The sequence below is a fragment of the Armigeres subalbatus genome, chromosome 2 (genome assembly GCF_024139115.2).
Source record: "Armigeres subalbatus isolate Guangzhou_Male chromosome 2, GZ_Asu_2, whole genome shotgun sequence".
Taxonomy (NCBI): domain Eukaryota; kingdom Metazoa; phylum Arthropoda; class Insecta; order Diptera; family Culicidae; genus Armigeres; species Armigeres subalbatus.
The window spans coordinates 395,752,562-395,771,067 of record NC_085140.1 but is presented as its reverse complement, the minus strand read 5'-3'; the positions used below and the strand labels follow the sequence as shown (position 1 = coordinate 395,771,067).

At 38.1% G+C, this 18,506-nt stretch overlaps 1 protein-coding gene and 1 long non-coding RNA gene across 3 annotated transcripts in view; both read left to right on the top strand.

Moving 5' to 3' along the window:
* Nucleotides 1–7,176: 7,176 nt before the first annotated feature.
* On the top strand, nt 7,177–8,210 carry LOC134217464 (uncharacterized). 2 transcript variants are annotated; one of them, XR_009981049.1, is made up of 3 exons: nt 7,177–7,243; nt 7,391–7,519; nt 7,667–8,210. It is a non-coding gene; the product is annotated as an uncharacterized LOC134217464 (long non-coding RNA). The 2 variants fall into 2 exon arrangements; XR_009981048.1 differs by lacking the exon at nt 7,177–7,243 and having other exon boundaries at nt 7,261–7,519.
* Nucleotides 8,211–15,310: 7,100 nt separating this feature from the next.
* The window catches only part of LOC134213224 (uncharacterized), an 86,459-nt gene continuing 83,263 nt past the window's right edge, over nt 15,311–18,506 (top strand). Inside the window, exon 1 of the mRNA XM_062691978.1 lies at nt 15,311–15,493. The gene's annotated coding sequence lies outside the window, so the exon portion shown is untranslated. The remainder of the gene's footprint in view (nt 15,494–18,506) is intronic.

The window sequence follows — 18,506 nt, the reverse complement described above, 5'->3', positions numbered from 1 at the left end:
TTCGTCGCAGTGGTCTTCGCCGATGGTTCCGGTCCGTACTCTCTTGTTGATTGTTCGTTGCTTATGATTTTTAAAGGCTGGCTTGCAGGGCCTGACACCAAACCCCCTAAATTTCCGGAGGACCATTCCTCCTTATTTCCGGTGGACCATGGTGCACAGTTTCACTTAGAGTCCCTCGCTGGCACTCGGACGATGATCAGCCGCTCCTAACATGGAGAACAGACGCTGTTGTGAGCCGATCCTGACATGGAGAACAGACGCTCAATAAGATTTGCACCTCCTCCCCTTCCCTGTCAGCATACGACCATAGTTCCCACCGGGGTTGGTTACCCGATCTTCCCTAAGGTTGCTCGTATCCCGGCCAGCACCGCGGGGAGGTAGGGATAGGAGTTGCTGGGTAAGAGGCTAAGGACCGCGAGATGGGGTCTATTTTATTCCTTCAGGTACGCGAAGTACCAATGGTACGCTTTACCCAGCATTTGCCGTGCCATTATGTTATAGCTGACTGTTATATCCTTATGTTATAGCTGACTGAAAATGCCATCTAGTGCACAGTGGGTTGTTCTGGAGAAAAATAGGTTACAATGAAATTTTTTTTCCAGTATCTACTAGGGAAACACCATCAGCGTCAACGCTAAGCACAATTCAATCAAATGAAGACTTCACGATGCCTGTAGACGTCGAAATATTCAACCGAGGAATAGCAGCTATTCGTGTTTCGGCTATAGATTTAGGTAAGGTTAAAAATGTTCACTATCCTGAAATAAAGTGCGCTTAAATCGTCGAAGGTGTACAAAGAAATCTTTTTAAATTAGACGCTAAAACAGAAAAAGCAAACGAGTTTGATGAAGTCATAGAAAATATGAAAATTAAATTTTTAAATTCAGCAACAAGGCAAGAAAAACTATCAATTTTATCATTGCTACCAAAATCATGGTCAGTACAAAAAATGTAGACGAATTTAAAACCAGTAGAAATATGGCATCAGATGCAAGAAAGGAAAGAGATAATGTATTAGATTAATCTCAAGGTTCAAGCTCTGGAAAGACTTTGAGTAATGAAACAAAAGAACTGGTTGTGAATTTTTTTGAGGACGATGATATAAGCCGCGCAATGCCAGGCCAAAGAGATTTTGTTACACTACTAAAAATCCACACATATTTATTGGCAAAAATCCATAGATTTAACTTATGATACATATCAGCGTACACATAATTATTCTTCACGCGAACTACTAATAAAATATATATCCAAATAAACTTTATGTGTGGCCTCGAATCAGCAATTATTCAATTTATGTGTGGTTCTATATCGATTATATTAGGGTGGAGCTATTGCAAAAATTTATAACGGCTGCACATATATCTTATATAGATATGTTTGGCAGTGTAGCGTAAAGACAGGAAAAAAGAGATTAGCTGTTCAGAAAAGATTGTTAATGATGACATTGAGAGAAGATTTTAATCGCTTTAATGAAATGTACGTCAATGTAAAACTAGGGTTTTCATCATTTGCAAGCCTCCACCCAAGGCAATGTAAACTATTAACTATCACAGAAACACATGTTTGCGTTTGCACTACGCATGAAAATGTCAATTTAATTCTACATAGCTTAAAAAAATACAATGTCTTGAATGATCTAAAAACATTAACGAATAAATTACTTTGCGAAAATAAGACAACTCATTGCCATCTACGAAGATGTAAAAACTGTCCAGATTCCTTAGTTTTAGAAGACAGTATACAACTGGAAGAAAACTTTGTTGAAAAGCTTTCATTCGAACAATGGGTTACCACTGACAGATGTGATTAAGAAACTATTGTAAAGCAAACCGATGAGTTTGTTTCATTTTTCAGCTCAAAATTTGAAAGTTTGATTCCGCATGATTTTGTAAAAACCGAACAATCCAATTCAAAGAACTCAAAAATTCCACTCATTTCTTCCTCTATCAGAAAATACAATAAAGGTAAAGCTTTATTCAAACTGTCCTGACAATGATGCCAAAATATTCGATATTTTTAAGAATGTTGTGTAAACAATAATTTGATAAAAATGCAGGAATAAAAATAAACTGATGATATCCAACATAGGGTAGAACACGGCATTGGCAGGGTGCGACGGTTGTTGGCACCCTCAACAATATTTGCGTTTTCCAGCAAACATACACTATTTATGAACATAATTTTGATTCAATCACACAATTTCAAGTCAAAGCTTTCATTTAAATAAATTGTTTGTGTAGAAGTAACAAGATTTGATGTGTTAATCACCGAAACAAATTTGCACGTACGAAATCCTTGCTATTATTGCATTGCCAAAGAAAGCAGCGCACGAAAGAAAACTGTTACTTACTTTTTTGGATCGCCTGTTTCTCCTCTTTATTGCGTATGACACGACAAATTAAGTACGTAAACTACTTTTTACACTTTATCAACACTTGATTATCATCACAAAGAGCAAATTTATGCAATATTTGCTCTATGTTTCACTAAATAAAATCGGGACTGTTCGTTTTCTTTGACAGCAGCACACTTCGGAATACTCCATTGCACAGTGACGTCACGCACGACTTTTGACAGGTACTGGTCCTGTTGTTTACAGACGACTTTATTTTAATTTTGAGATTCTTCTATGATTCTTTGGATTTTCTGATCGATAATTACCTAAACTTATCGATAATTACCAATATTTGAATGCGGAATGTACAGAATGTCTTCAACATCGTGCAATATGCAGATTTAATTTGGGTAAAAAAAAATTCTAAGTCCGAAACGTAAACAACAGGACCAGTACCTGTCAAAATAGTGAGGTTAGGTTTGTCGCGCGCAATGACCTATAAAGCGAGAGAATGTGTTTGTGAGCATATCAAACACACGCTAAAAAGATACCACACACAATTCTATGTGATTTTATTTTAGCAAAAAGTACGAACAAAATGTCCGGCGATGGTAGTTATTTAAAAAAACCCAGATTAATCCACCTAGCGGTGATGGCGCCTTTCTCGCGTAAAAAGGTATTAAATGTAGCCTTTACGCTTACACCTCGATGATGTACAAGAAAGGCAAAACAGTTACACCGTCAATGCTATGATAGAAAATTTACACTAGTAGATGACAGATGGCGCTGCCAAAAGTTTCTCGAATTTCCTATATTCAAATTTTGACTTTCGGACAATTTCATAGTACTATGAAACTGAACGAAGAGCATACTTACGCCTAAATGCGTGCAACACGATCATCTTTATAGAACGATGAAACTCTTAATAGGAGCAAGCCACGGATAAACTTTAAAAATATTCATAGATGCAAGGCATTTTTCATAACACATTATTGTTCTATGTGACTATGTCTCATCACTATTTTAATATTATCTATTTTTTGCAATTTGCAATTATTATGAAATTCAATAGTGATCAACAGCATTTTAGTCTCTGTCGGATGCAACTTGTTGCAAGAAAATCGGTTAAGAGTTTCTATGTGAAAATTTGGCTAATGTTTTTTATGGCATTTTGTGCACACACACACGCACACACGGACAGACAGACATTTGTTCAGCTCATCGAGCTGAGTCGAATGGTATATAACACTATGGGTCTCCGGGACTTCTATCAAAAGTTCGAATTTGGAGTGAAATGAAAGCCTTTCGGTACAACTTTGTTGTACGAGAAAGGCAAAAAATGATAAAATACAAATGCTTCTAGTCAGATTTGTACGCAGACCATGAATTATATCAAAAGTGATAGCCACACCATAGTATTTTAACCCTTATGTGGCTGACAGGACCGTTTTCCATTTGCAACTTCAATACTTTCCAAGCTCTTAAAAACAATCATAACCATTCCCGTTCCTACATAGCGCATTTCAACCTGGGACGGGACTTGCAAAGAGGAAAAAATGTAACTTCATCTGCAACCAGCAAGCGCTGTCACGAATTGTCAGATGCAACCAGCACCTTTTTGTGTGAAAGTATTGGTAACCCTCGAAAAGTATTCCTATGATTTATTTTACGAGTACTTTTTCACTTTGAAAAGTATTCTACAATAGCCGGACAGATTATTATTGAACAGTTATAAATACATGTTTTATTTCCGATAGGAAAATCTTTATAAAAATAAGTTTACAAATTCGTAAATTGCAAACACGTTTATTGTGCTCAGAAGATTCTACCCGGGATTTAGGTGAAACACTCAAGGAAACAGTTGAGAATTGATGATCAACTGTGATGAAAAGAAGAACAAGTGTCAAAACAAGGAAAAAGAAAGCCGTCTTTGCAGGTCTCGTCTCAGATTTCAACCATAAATAATTGCCTACTTTTAGGGTATTATCTATAATTCAACTGTGAAACGTAGTGTAAGAATGGGGTGGCTCCAGCGGCTGGATAGGACAGTGCTGCCCATTATTGATATATGAAGACTCACGAGGTGGAATATATTGTTAATATACTATACTACCAGAACCGACGAGCTTCGTTTCACCTAACATTGATTAATTATATATTTTTTACATTATTTAAAAGACGATTAAGTATTCGAAATTTGCAAATTTTGATTCCATTTTTTGGATTGATTTTCGATTAAAGCAGAAATTTGTATTTCATTTGTATGGGAGCCCCCCTTCCAGAAGAGGAGGGGTCTAAAATACCATCATAAGAACCTTCATCGTTCCCAAAAACCTCTACATACAAATGTTCATGCCGTTTTCTAGTCTATAAGAGCAGACAGACAAAAAATCATTCTTATGTGTATAGATTTGGTTTTACGTAGTTTACGTCGAGCGGTCGTGTCTTGTACACAACCACCATGATTTTTTTGATGAAACAAACATATCATGTAAGGACCGCAAAGAGCAAGTTGTATATTTGAAACTGGTTGATAGACTTTTGCTTACGACTCTAAGGCATTACAAATGACAAAAGATGTAAATCTTGGCAGCGGACAAAAAGCATTTAAGTTCCCTTCTCCAAAATGGCCAACATTATTCAAATAGGTTGAAAATGGTAAAAGTTATGATAATATCAATATCTGGGTACACGGGTACCCTATCTGCCATTCACGTCTGTTTTTTGTTGGCCGCATAAGGGTTAAATTTGTTCTACAATGTGTTTAAATGCTTTTGCCTATATGTCTACATCACAAAAAATTGATGCCAAGGCTAAAAATCCATGTTTTGTTTTAAGCCAAATTGATAAACAATAAAGTTTGTTCCAAAATTGAGTGAAGCGAGATGAGCGTGCGGCCGATTAATATGAATGAATTTTACTACTGGAGGATATAAACAACCAGCATTTGGCACCAATACATTACCAGTTTTCTACTTCCATGTCTAGTTGCTAAAGAGAGCAGATTCATTGCTGATAATAGAAATTGCTATGCCAATAGAAGAAACGTTGACCTGTTACTTTATATTAAATTTATTGAGTTTGTGGTAAAAGCTGTTATATTTAGTGAACACCAATTATCAAAGAAAGAGCATACAAATGTATACCAGTTGAACTATACCTGTGTTTTAGTGTATTTATTCATTATTTTTATCATTTTATTTGGCGAATGTCTTAGACTGCCAAGAATAGGTATTTTCCCCTATAATGTTATTTTTTATTGCGCACAATCACCATCCCTGAAAAATAAGCTTAATTCGCTCTTTTGAATCTTGCTAATTGAGGAGCTTGCATTTGCAGTTCTCAAAAAGGTGTATCTCAAAATCGGGTTGTCTCATCGGTTTGATGTCTGTGGCGATGTTCGGCAATAGAGAGAAAATATGCACAGTATAAACACATCCAGTTTAAATGGATTAAGCTGTTAGGCGATATGCAAGAGTTGCACATTTTCAACACAATACACCAAAAATCACTGGAAGAAATCATTGTTCCTGATTTTGTAACTTGTTTTTCAAAATACTTTTAAGGCAGAGAATTTCACTCAAATCTTTAAGCTGTCAGTGTCATTTTTACTCAAAATTTTCCAATCTCTCCGAAAAAAATACTTTTGAAACTGGAGAAACACGGAGTACATTCGAAAAGGGCCAAAACTTATTAAGTTATCAAAAAAATCAATATTAAATCAGTAATATATTCTAAACGGTGCATCTTAGAAAAATGTTACCGAAGTACTTTTTGCTTGCAAATTTGATGTACTTTCATAAAATAAGGGTGACAAACTTTTTTGACCTTTGTTAATAGCTTTTTTGAAAATCGTTATTTAAAAAAAAATCGTTGTAACCTATTTTTCTCCAGAACAACCCACTGTGCACTGGATAGAATTTTCAGTCAGCTATAACATAAGGTTATTTAAAAAATTATTGACATGTAACTTTTAGGGAAATCTATATTTTAATTCAAAACACAAAAACCAAACATTTTTCTTACCGTGCATATTTTCTCCATATAGCACCAACGATTGTCTAAAACTTCGCCGAAGACACCAAACCGATCGGACAAATCGTTTTCGAGATACAATTTTTTGAAGATATCATGTGCATTTTTCATAGGCCCATCTCATAAATAAGGCTAGATTCAAAATGGCGAACCAAACGGCTTTTTTTCCCCAAAAACTTGTATGCAAGGTTTCATGCAAATCAAAAAATACAAAAAATTAAAACTGGACAAATTTTCCACTTGTTCGTAGAATCGCTCTGTCTGCAAAACTTTCGCTATATCATGAGCATCAGATGGCGAAGTTTCAGCATCTGTTCTCGTTAAAGAGTAAGATCTGCTGTGTACAGATGATTCCTTGATTCTTCCTTGATATGGAGGAGAAGACGGCTTTGACAGGATTTGTTCTGTTATTGCCGGAAGGTTTCTAACATCAACCATTCTGGTACTCGTCCGTATATTTTCTTAATGAACAATTGATTTTTTCATTTCATTTATTTAGTCTACATCTAAACAGATAACACTGAATCAACAATTTGACGCTACTATACACGGTTCAGGACCGCATCGCTCCATTCTCGAATACTCCCCACGCTCGCCAAGTAATTTTGCACCTGGTCTGCCCATCTCGCTTGCTGCGCTTCACGCCGTTTCGTACCTGCCGGATTTGAAGCGAACACCATCTTTGCAGGGTTGCTGTCCGGCATTCTTGCAACACGTCCTGTCCATCGTACCCTTCCGGCTTTAGCTACCTTCTGGATGCTGGGTTCGCCGTAGAGCTGGGGAGCTCGTGGCAGGGACTAATACCGGGATCCGACACTCGCGATTTTCTCGTGTTGCGCTTAATTCTCAATCGGTGTGTAGGAGTCCTAGGTATACAACTGAAAAGACACTAACCAGACGCTGTCAGCTATCAGTTTTCCGCATTATTTTTTTCCGTGCACGCATAACTGACAGCATCGGTGTTTTGTTTTTGTTTTTTTATGGTCATAAGTTTTGTTGTTGAAATTTTTTTCACAGTTAGATCGTTGTCCACCAGACCATTTGAATGTTCCGAGCAATTTAAATGTTCCGCCAAGTGTGATTCGTGTTATTAGTTCCTGGCTGTAGTGTGCGAACTGATGAAAACCACTCATCCGGACCAGAAGGGTAAGTTGTTGTACTTACTTTTAAATAAGCAAATAATTGTAACAAACGTAAACTGTTTCCAGCTTGTTTAATCAAAATCTTGAATTTACTTTTTTTTAAACAGAAATTGCTAATCAAGGTTGCTTCTTAATTGGTTTTTTATTCCAGGTGTAAAAACGCCAGACGCAGCGCTTCGCATAATCACCGAAAAGCGAGATTGTTGTGAAACCCAAACCACCGGCCGCAGTGATTACGTCGGCTCTCGCAAAACTTTCGCTTTTCTGTAAGCTTTCTTTGTGTGGAAAAGTCCTGGAATGCGCTGCACACCGATATCAAGATCCTTTGGCTGATTACCATTTTGATGGGATGTACTGTTTTGCCCGAGGCTTACGACATCAGCATTGGCTAACTTAGCGGAAGCTGTCATATTGTACGGTGTTGAATGAATCAATTCCGTTTTGAAGCTTCCAGGAAGCGCATCCAAATTACTACGAGAGAGTAATGTTGACCGTAGAATTCCAGTCAATGGAAGAGGAACTTCTGCATTTTCGATTGTGTTGAATGTCGTGAAGAACGACACGGAATCAAGCTGCGGTGGCGTAGTACATCTAGGATGAAATTTTACCGAACTTTTCAAAAAACATGAAATCACCGGATGGCGCTCGCAATTATGAGCAGTTGGATGGACACGACGTTTCGAATTTCCGACAAGGTTGGTTCAATGATGACAACGTGGATGACAATAAATACAGGGTGGCCACCGAACCGGGAAAAACGGGAAAAGCGGGAAAAAGACGGGAAATTGAAGTCACCGGGAAAAAAAGCGGGAAAAACCGGGAATTCAGAACATGAACCGGGAAATAATAAATTTTGGACAACTTACATTCAAAATTCACATTACATTCAAAGTGTTCAATGAAGGGAAAGATTTACTCTTTAATTTTCATTATTCAATCGCATTCTAACTGAGTTATTTGATTTTAGTACATAATGTGTGAGGTATAAAAAATAAGTAGTTTTTTCCAGATTCATTTGCTTCTAGATCATTTTGATTCCAATTTCGAGTAATCGGCTTTTTGACTGACTTGCGATATTTTGTACTTATGTGTACATTTGTTGTAGGATATCCTCAGTTATGGGGTTGAGGGATATCGTCTAGTATAGGACCTAAACGATTTGTGATTAATTATATCTGTTAAACAAAAACTTGGGCAAAAATATGAGTAATTTACCCCGGCTATATATAATAAATATTATAAGATATAAAAGCATAGAATCGAATATTGAAATATTCATTTTTTCAAATGAATGTTTTTATCTTTACGTTATTCTTCTAATGTCCATGTTTGCCTTTGTATGTACATTAGACTGGCCCAGGATACAAAAAGTTGTCTAATTCCGCGGGGCACCAGGATTGTGTCTTTGGGTAAGAAAATCAATCTCTGAAAATTTCAGCTCAATCGCTTGTTGCATAAGCTGGCGCATTTGATTTGAAGTTTGTATGGGGATTTCAGCCAAAATGTATAGGAAAATACACCTCCGTCAGTCATTCGATCTGGAAATTGGTTCTGATTGCTCGATTGACCTCAGAATTGCAAAAACGGCAGTTGGTATGCTACAGAACAATTTCACAGAACATTGTATGATGATTAAATGAACTTTTAAATAGGTCGATTGTCATTTTCAACCAATCAGCAACCGGTACGATTGTGACAGAAAATCGGTACGATTTTTAATGGCTACTTCCTATCCTATCCTAGATTAGTTGATGAAACTATGAGTTAACCCCATGAAAAAATTCACAAAAAATCAAAGAGAATTCAGGTGGTATTTAAAAAGCTGTGAAAAATCAGGTTACCCGGGAAATTAAAAAATACCAACCGTGTAAAAAAAAATTTGGGTGTACTACAAATCATTGAAAATGGTAATTTTTAATATTTCATGAATATGTCTATAATATTCTAAAGAATAAAATATCTTTAGTTTAGTTTTTTTTCGCAAATAGCATATTAGCATTAGCATTGAACAATTCGCACAAATTCGTAAATGGTCAAGCCAAGACTACTGTATTAGAGTAGCATCACTTTCATCCGTTACCACTGATATTGATTTGGGACTAACCACCATCTCTTAGATGGAAGCAATGCACTCTCCAATAGACGAAATCTATCCTAGCCACGTCCTTGTGAATGCTGAGGAGGGGGAAGGATGGCTAGTTGGACACCTACTTAAGAAAGATGCAGAGAACTCTACGACCTCTTATAGGTACCACGGGAGGTTTTCGAATTGTTAGTGTGGAAGGATTTAACAGTAGGAATCGTTTTGGTAGAATGTAAGACACAGAAATAACTATGATAGAAATACAAAGTAGGAAAGGGACGAGTCTGGAATTGAACCTACGACCACCTGCTTATAACCCGAAGCGGGAACGTTTAAAGTTTCCAATAAAAAATCCAAGATTTACTTTCTAGACATTACTTCTAGAAATTAAAAAAGGAAAAATAGAATTAATTACGAATCGAATGTTTTGATTGCCTAAAACGTGTTTAAATCTTTTTTAGAAAACCGAATAATTATTTTGGTCGGAAACGAAGATTGTCTTTGGGTTAAATCTTTGTTCAAATTATTTAATTGATAATTTAAGTATAAAGGTAAAAAAAACTCTTACCCTGATTTTTTTCAAGTTAAATTAAAACCGGGAAAATTTGACAAAAATTACCAGGAAAAGCGGGAAAAAACCGGGAATTTGAAAATCGACTTTCAGTGGCCACCCTGTAAATATCTACACATCCAAGCAAACCACGGAGGACATAGTCGTGCGGAAAGAACCAACTGAGCAATTAGGCAAAGTTGATACTCTGCGGTGAATTCTGTGATGGTTAAATACAGCGATATCTAGTGAGTTTGATTCAATTTTAATTAATTGTGGAGGTATTCTAATACTTATTTCTTCTTTATACTAATTTTAGACTGTGGATTGTATTGTCCGTGCTGCTGTCATCATAAAAACCTATTTGGAGGAAAAGGTGATTGGCCATTTAGTAGTTGGTAGTATTTGGTTTTGGTGTTAGAAAGGACTTAGCGAACAAAGCACTGAAGCGAAATAATGAAATTGTATTAGTACTCATTGTACACCTAAAGATAGTACGAAAACACAATTTCATCTAAATGATAATTTCATTTAATCAAAAGAAACATCCATAAATTACGCAACGCTTAGCTGGGAGGGGTGATGTATGACGATCCATATAATTATTAGAGGATTCATACAAAATGTGTAAGATAAGGGGAGGGGTAATGAAATGGCCAAATTTTACGCTACGTGATTGGTGGGCTTTCTTTAAGGAGAATTCTTTTGTTTACGCCACGTGAAACCTGATATATTTTTACCTCTGTAGCTTTGATAGTAACAATGGTTTTTCGTATGAAAGTGCACATTTCTAGGACCCCCTCCCTCTTTAAGAGTTACGTAATCTTTAAACATTCTATTTCGCATTTCTATTTCGCAAATTTCTTCAGAAATTACAGAGGAAAACATTGTTACAATTACTTTAGAAATTTCCCCGGGAAGGATTATACAGTGTTTTCCTTTGGAATTTCTGAAGAAATTTGCGAAATACATAATTAAATAAAAGAGATTCCTGCATTGTGTGATACATTCCGCTACTCTGTTGTGCAGTTGTTTGCGTTAGAAATTTGACATTTCCCTTTCCCAGGCAGAATAAAACTTTACAGATGCTTTTAATACACGCAGGTCGATGATCTGTAACAAAAAACATTTTATTGAAATTAGAATTGTTCCAAATTATGCAGCAAGCTGTCACCCTACCTCATGAAAATTCGATTGTACGGTAGGTCCTCTTACACCAGTTCATCGGGTAAATGTCCAAGCTATAGTCCTCGATCCAGAAGAGTAAGTGGTAAAATTTGGTCAATCATTGAAGCATACTTTAATGTTGCACCCGTCCGTGGCCACGTCCGTTGTCGGCCGAATGAGCATTTGATTCTAGCGATCCACCACCTCCAGCTTCATGCCCGATTTGAAGTCCATTGGCTGTCTAGTTGCAATAAGCGATTGGTCATAATGGCCTTGCCAATCCGTCGCGACTTCATCCGGGTGTACTTGACTAATTCCAGTTCACCCTTGTTTCAGTTGATTTGCGCCTGAGCCGGTTGATTTGTGGTCGTGCATTGCGGAATCGACGTTAGTGACTGTTTTGGTGATGAGAGCCGCGTTCGTTAGTATTGTTGGCGATTATAATTTTGCGCTCAAAATGGAATCGTAATCGATTGTAATCGATCATGGCGAGAAAGCTGTGAGGTAGCGACAACGGCGTGTTTGTCCAGCGGTTGTTTGGTCCAAGATGAGAGATTCCGAGAAGGCGCCAGTGGTTTCAAGATTTTGATCGACGATGGAAAACGCTTAAAATCGCCCGCCCCGGCAATGGCAAACAAGCCCTAGCCCTTCTTCACAAGCTTCATCCAGATCCGGAGCTCATTAACCCAAGTACAGTCGACTGTAGCGGACAAATCTCGGGACAGATGACCAATATCCGTTTACCTCCGGTTACTTCCGAGCTAGCGAGCAGCGTATGTGATAAGGTCACCACTTGCAAAGTCTTTCCCAGACCAATACAGTGTGGCAGAAGGCAACCGGATTCCTTATTGTCTCGGGCCCGTTCCAAACTTTCGAATCACACGTAAACTTTAACAACAATAAACAATTTTCTTCGCGAATTCACCGGTAATCGTTATTAAATAAATCAACACAAAACCGAACCGGAGGCCAAAACATGACGTCTTGATTTTTGAAAAGAGAAAGAAGAAATCTGTCAAAACTCACAGCAAACACTTTAAAATAAATTTACCATAATTTGAGTAAAATACACTAGCGCCTCTGGCGGTGCTGGTCTCGTCAGCTCATCATGGGTTGCATGAATTTCACATCGGTTCTTCGGGACTACGACGTCCCGGTAATTAGTTCCTGCTCGTGGTTCATTCTTCGCGGCCACACACCGTCTTCTTGCACACCGCCAAAGATGGTCCTAAGCACCCGTCTCTCGAATACACCGAGTGCTTGCAAGTCCTCCTCGCGCATTGTCCATGTTTCATGTCCGTAGAGGACAACCGGTCTTATTAGCGTCTTGTACATGACACATTTGGTGCGGTGGCGAATCTTTTTTGACCGCAGTTTCTCCTGGAGCCCGTAGTAGGCCCGACTTCCACAGATGATGCGCCTTCGTATTTCACGACTAACATTGTTATCAACCGTTAGCAAGGATCTACCGAGGTAGACGAATTCCTTGACCACCTCGAAGGTATCCCCGTCTATCGTAACACTGCTTCCCAGGCGGGCCCTGTCGCGCTCGGTTCCGCCCACAAGCATGTACTTTGTCTTTGACGTTCACCACCAGTCCAACATTTGTTGCTTCACGTTTCCGTTCAGTACAGTTCTGTCCATGTCATCCGCGAAACAAATAAATTGACTGGATCTGTTAAAAATCGTACCCCGGCTGTTACACCCGGCTCTTCGCATGACACCTTCTAGCGCAATGTTGAACAACAGGCACGAAAGTCCATCACCTTGTCTTAGTCCCCGGCACGATTCGAACGAACTGGAGTGTTCGCCCGAAATCTTCACACAGTTTTGCACACCATCCACCGTTGCTTTGATCAGTCTAGTAAGCTTCTCAGGGAAACTGTTCTCGTCCATAATTTTCCATAGCTCTACGCGGTCTATACTGTCGTAACAATAAAACAATATTCTGGTCAAATTTGATTTATAATAGGAACCTTGATATGAATACTGGAGCACATTTCGCCTGAATTTGAATTTAAAGTATGTAAGCATTATTTCATTACTTTCAGAAGAGCGTTTTATGGTCGTACCTTACAAATCTTTACTATCAATATTAAATGATTCTTTCTGTCAAATTTTGTTTGAAATTCCTTGCAGCACCAGAAACGCATAAAATTTAATAAGTTTGGCGAGTTTTTGTTATTAGACTGTTGTCATGACCTTATAGTAAAGACCTAAAATATGTTAACTTTTGTACTCTGACATATCCAGACAGTGAATTCTCAATAGTTCATTATAATTCAGAAAAAGAAAGATATATCTAAAAACAAAAACGAGTGTTCGAAACATGTGTCTGTTTGGAACACGTACGGGGTTTGAATCAAAAAGTATTGAAAGTCTTAAAAATAAACGTCTGACAATAAACCTACCAAAGTTTCCCGGGAAATTAAAGTGCGCATCCCGGGAAAATTGATTTCCCGGGAAATCGTTTCCGGGAATGGAACCCCTAGTTGGATTTTATTAAAACCTACGATGAGAAGGAACAGATTTCTAGAACGAATCTCTTCAGATGTTCTCTAACATCCCAAGTGCAATTGGATGGCTTTCCGGGCTAAATAAGTGGCCTCTGCATTGGTTCTGAAAAAGTCGTTGACTTCCGGGACGATCCACTGAAAGTGACCACTTTAAAGGATGTTCCGGCTTTGTGGAACGAATTACTAAAAGTGACCAAATCACCGGATGTTCTGGAGCTCCCGAAAGTCGCAGTTCGAATTGCTGAAAGTGACCAACTCATCGGATGTTCCGGAACTTCCAGAAGACCATTACTTGTCCACCAGTAGTGGTCAATGATTGGTGCTTGCATTGATTTTGCTATGACATTGCTATCACGAGCGGTTAGAAAAAGTCACTGTTTTCTGGGACGAATGACCAACTCATCGGATGTTCCGGAATTCCCCGAGGACCAGTAGGTGGCCACCAATGAGTGGTGCTTGAACTGACATTGCTGCAACGAACGGGTTAGAAAAAGTCGTTGCTTTTTGGGACGAATCACTGAAAGGGACAAACTCGCCGGATGTTCCGGAGTTCCCGGAGGACCAGTACGTTGTCACTAGGGATCAAGCAAGCGTCACTCAGCTTTGATTTTTCTATCATATTGCGATTACGAAAGAAAATTTTGCTTCACGTTGGAATGAATCGATTTACGAAGTGGTGATTTCGCACGTGTTCCTAAATGCATATATCGTCGATAATAACTTTGTTGAAGTTACCATCATTAAACATGGAAAAGATCCGATGATACATGATCACGAATATGGAAGTTTTTAAGTGATGCTAAACTATTTTGGGGAGTGTTGCAATATTCAAAGTAGGTGTCGCAATACTTATTTTTGCACTTCCATATTTTTGGCGGGTAGTGTATATAAGTAATATAAACCTATTTACAACATGTGTGCTGCTCGGGATGTTATAATAGAGGGACCCTCCTTACGCTATAAGCGATAAGACGCGCGGCTCCAAAGCAAGACCAGGGTGGCTGGGTTCAATTAACATTTCTGGTCTAGGCAATTTTTCGGTTTGAAAATTGTCTAGACTTCCCTGGGCATAAAGTATCATCGTGTTGTGGTTATAGGTCCATCAAAAAATCTGAAATTAGTTTGGTTTCTAAAAAAGTATTCTTCATATTAGCTCAATAACATGCACATGACATTTTACAACACTGCTCACAATTGATAAATATCATTAAAAAAATGTCCCGTAGATTAATTGAATCTGAATTCTAAAAACAAAAATGAAAAACTATATGGCCTATTAAAAACGCATGTTTATGTTAGCCGCGAACCTCGTTAATGGGAATTAGCCCCGTGCACATCACGAAACGTACAATGTTGTCGAAACACTACTGAATGAAGCTGTGTCCCCATAGCTACAAACGTAGAACCACAAGTTTCAATGTGTAGTAAAGTATAATCGAACGCCAACGAGGAATGATCTCACGTCCCGGATTTCAGTCACTTGGTGTTATTCTCAGCGTTGAGATCGCGATATCCGCTAGTTCGCCATCGAACGGTTTTCGCGCGTACTATTCGGCTACTGTAATGTCGCTCATACATTAGCAATTCACTGGTTGTAGGAAAAACTGCTGAGGAAACTCAATATTAATCAATCACCGAAGTCAATCGAGCTCTAATCGAAGTGTATGTATTTGAACAGCTGTGCAAGTTTTTCTGAGTGTTATTCTCCAGTCGACAATAATATCTGAGTTCAAATTCGTCGAGTAGTTAATGGTTTCATGAGTGATATCATTTAATTTTATTGTTCAATTACAATTATTTCATATGAAGATGCGGACGGTGCTGCGAGTCGTACACCGCAAAAAGTGTGAGGAATTTGAGGGATGGACTATCAACTCGCCTAAAGATTGTTCGGTGTTAAATTTGTACAAACAGACAATAGAGAAGATTGTCATGTTCTTGTTATCAAATGGTTATATTAGGTAAAATTGAATGGAATACTACTAAATCGTCTAATGACAAGTGATGAAATTCCATAGAACAAATTATCTAAATAAGTATCAAAAATTTTCTATTCAGTTTTTTTATGTGATTTTTAATAAAGTTGTGGAAATGAGCGCTATCCATTAGCTATCGCCACTTGATAAATTTTGGGAATACATAATTTATTATTCTTTGAATTTGAAGTTTTATGGGTCGAATCAATCATCCGCAAAGCCAAAGAACTTGGGTGACAACTGATTCCTACATGTTGAGCGACAGATTCGAAAATACTTTAGTTTTTATGACACATATGAAATTACCAAAAAGATTCTTTAATTGTTCCTCGTTTATTATTATAATAGTTTCTGCAAAAACTCAGGAAGCACCGAGAAAAGAGTGTTATGCTAAAACTACACATCGGAATTGAAGGAGAACAAATTTTTCTCAGAACAAACTCTTGTCGCTGTAGGTTTGCGAAAAGCAAGTGGGAATATTGTGTACCTCCACCACATCTTTTCGCCGCAAAGATCTTTCTCGCGCTACGCACTCAATATTTGTGGTGCGCACATGGCACGAGATGAACTGGTATAGGATTGCTACTCCATCATACCTCCACGCGATGATCAAGTCTGGCTAAATTAGATTTCTTTTATTCATAGTGGAACTTCGCGAACTGCTCGATATATGAAAAATATAGTCCACATTCAGAGGATTTGAAGCTGTTCCCATACTGTATAGGAAGAAAGGCTAATCATCGCGTCTGTTATAGGACACTCGAAACATGCGGGATTATTACCGCACGAGAATGTGTGTTGTTCGGTATTCGAATATGTTTGATGAGAAATGTGTATCCCGTTGGGTGTCGTTATTTGCTGAACTGAGAGATCTCTGATCCACGGAGGTCGTATGCATTTTTTTCATCTGAGAGAGAACGAGTATTTTTTCGTTTTGAATTTTCTTTGTGTTTTTACACAGAAAGCGAGCGGTGATTTATCATGGCAAATTAATCAATGAATGTTATAGGTTGTTGATCTTAAGTGGCCTCTGACCTTGACGGGAGGAAAAACGTGTGGTTTGGAAATGTGTGTCATAGGGAAAAATCTCAGATAAATGGCAGTTCGCGAAAATGCATTTTCCAGATCTCTACCGTTCATTCAACATGTTTTAGCGTTACTGATTAAATTTGAATTGTTAACTTTGAGTATCGTGAAGCTTGTCATGTATCGTGCTTGCAGCAATTCAATTTGGAATAATGCGATGGTCGGACAAAGCTCTCCCGTAAAGCTGGATAGATCACATTTGCGTAGTATTCTGCGAAGTAAGATCTACCCCTTTGCTCGTAGGCCCCTCGCTCAATTCATTGTTCGAGATAGGAGAATGAGTCGTGGTAATTCAGAAATTCATCGTATCTAGTCCTTTTTACTGGAAGTAGTCTATAAAGTATACCGAAATTAACTGTAACCTGCAGCTGGTTGAAAGACGTGAATTCAAACGACGAAGTATGCAGCGGTAACAATTTTTCTAGCAAATCGCGAAGTGAAGCTTTTTTTAAATCTTTATTTCCGTGGGCCGTGGCTTATGATAAGTCATCACGTATTCAAAGTGAAGCTGCCGTGAATACTTACAAACATGAGCGAAATCACTGAAATTTAACTTGGCGGAAGTTGAAATATTGAAAAAAAAAAAATTAAAAACCTTTTTAATCTCCTAATGCAAAGTTTTACATTGTGCTTTGGGGTCCATTTGGAACCAAGTTTTTTTCGCAACTCAAATTTCAACCGATTTTCGATCTTTAGGTACCAAACGAAAGCTGTAGGTTCCTGGAATAAGTGATTCATCCAAATTGACCTCTCTAGTTCCTGGGGAACATGTACGGAAGAGGTACTGTTTTAGCTTCTCAATTTGACACATAATTTTCGAGCTTCGTGTTATGAAACATAAAATTGCTTGCAAATATGTACTCTGATGATTCCAACCGTATTTGCTATCTTGTATGCGCCATTTTTTGGCAATTTTAGCCCTTGAGCGGTCATCGGAAAGCCCTCTGGAAGACACGGAACATCCAAAAAATTGCCAATTCCAAAAGATAATCCCTGAGGTTCGCGTTTTTTCCGGCATCATCCATTCTGGCAAAATGTTGGTGCAATGATCCTGAAATGGCTCTCCGGAAGATCCGGAACATACGTTAAAAAATGGCCAATTCCAAAAGATCCTGATAGTGGTCGGTTCCAAAAATCATTCCAGAGCATTGCTATATTATTCGTAGAATTGTGTGCGCAATAAATTGTGTAAGTCTTCTGAGATGGACACACACGGTCCTCCGGGAGATCCGAAACATACGAAAAGCGGCCAATTCCAAAAGTTCTTCTCAAAGCAAATTTTCGAAACTGTTTATATCACCGAATTATTTATGCAATCATAATGAAAGTCTTCTGTGACCCGAAATGACCACAATAGGTAAAGCATTAATAACGGTGAATTATAAGTGGAGTCAATAGTGAAAGTGACCTATCAAAGGTTGCTCACAATAATTTTTTTAGAAAACATTGTAAACGGCATGTTACGCATGCAATCGACAGCGAAATTCTTTTCGGAAGCTCCTTAGGAAATTCTTCCAGAAGTTCTTACGGAAGTTTCTCTGGGAATTTCTCCAGAAGTTCTTCCGGATGCTGCTCCGTGAATTCCTCCGGAAGTTCCTCCGTAAATTCCTCCA